We start from the raw sequence: 879 nt of genomic DNA on the forward strand, positions 1-879 counted from the left end.
TGCTTTCCACAGGGGTTGCACCATTTTACACTCCCACCAACAGTGAATAAGGGTTCCAGTTTCTCCACAACCTCGCCAGCATTTGTTGCTTGCTGTATTTCCATGTTCTTGCAATGGTGAATAACACTATTATGAACATTGGTGTATTGAAAGTTTTGAGAATCCTAAAGGGCCTCCATAAGAATAAGACTGATAACACAATTACAAAATGGGCAAAAGTCGTAGAAAGACTTTTTACAGAAGAAGATATTTGGATGGTCAACTGACATTTGAAGAGATGCTCAAAATCATATGCAATAAAGGAGATGAAAATCAAAACCACAATGAGATACCATCTCACCCCAGCAGCAGTGGCAAAATTTAACAGGATAGCAGGTAATAAATGTTGGAGAGGATGTGGCCAAATGTTATTGTTGTTATGTGACATCAGGTTACCTGTGACTCTTAGTGACCCTATTTATAGCAGTTCTGAAGCCTGACCTGTCCTGAGACAGTCTCACTAATTCTAACATACCAACCCACATTGCGCCAGTAAAAATCATCTCCTAGGTGTCTTTCTTTCCTGCGCTGTCCCTCCACCCTTCCAAGCATGATGTCCGTCGCCAGGGACAGGCCACATGCCCAAATTATGTGAGAAAGAGCTTCAAAATCCTAGCCTCCAAGGAGAAACTGAATTTCACCCTCCCCAGAGCACTTGATCGTTCTAATGCAAAACCTGTACTTGGACCAGGAGGCAGTCATCAGAACTGAGCAGAGAAACACCACATGGTTCAAAATTGGGAAGGGCATACGCCAGGGATGTGTCCTATCTCCATACCTTTTCAACCTCTATGCAGAACAGATTATCCAGGAGGCTGGGCTCTATGAGGAGAAATGTGG

The sequence above is a fragment of the Elephantulus edwardii genome, unplaced genomic scaffold (assembly GCF_000299155.1).
Source record: "Elephantulus edwardii isolate Elephantulus edwardi_28Jun2011 unplaced genomic scaffold, EleEdw1.0 scaffold00041, whole genome shotgun sequence".
NCBI classification, from domain to species: domain Eukaryota; kingdom Metazoa; phylum Chordata; class Mammalia; order Macroscelidea; family Macroscelididae; genus Elephantulus; species Elephantulus edwardii.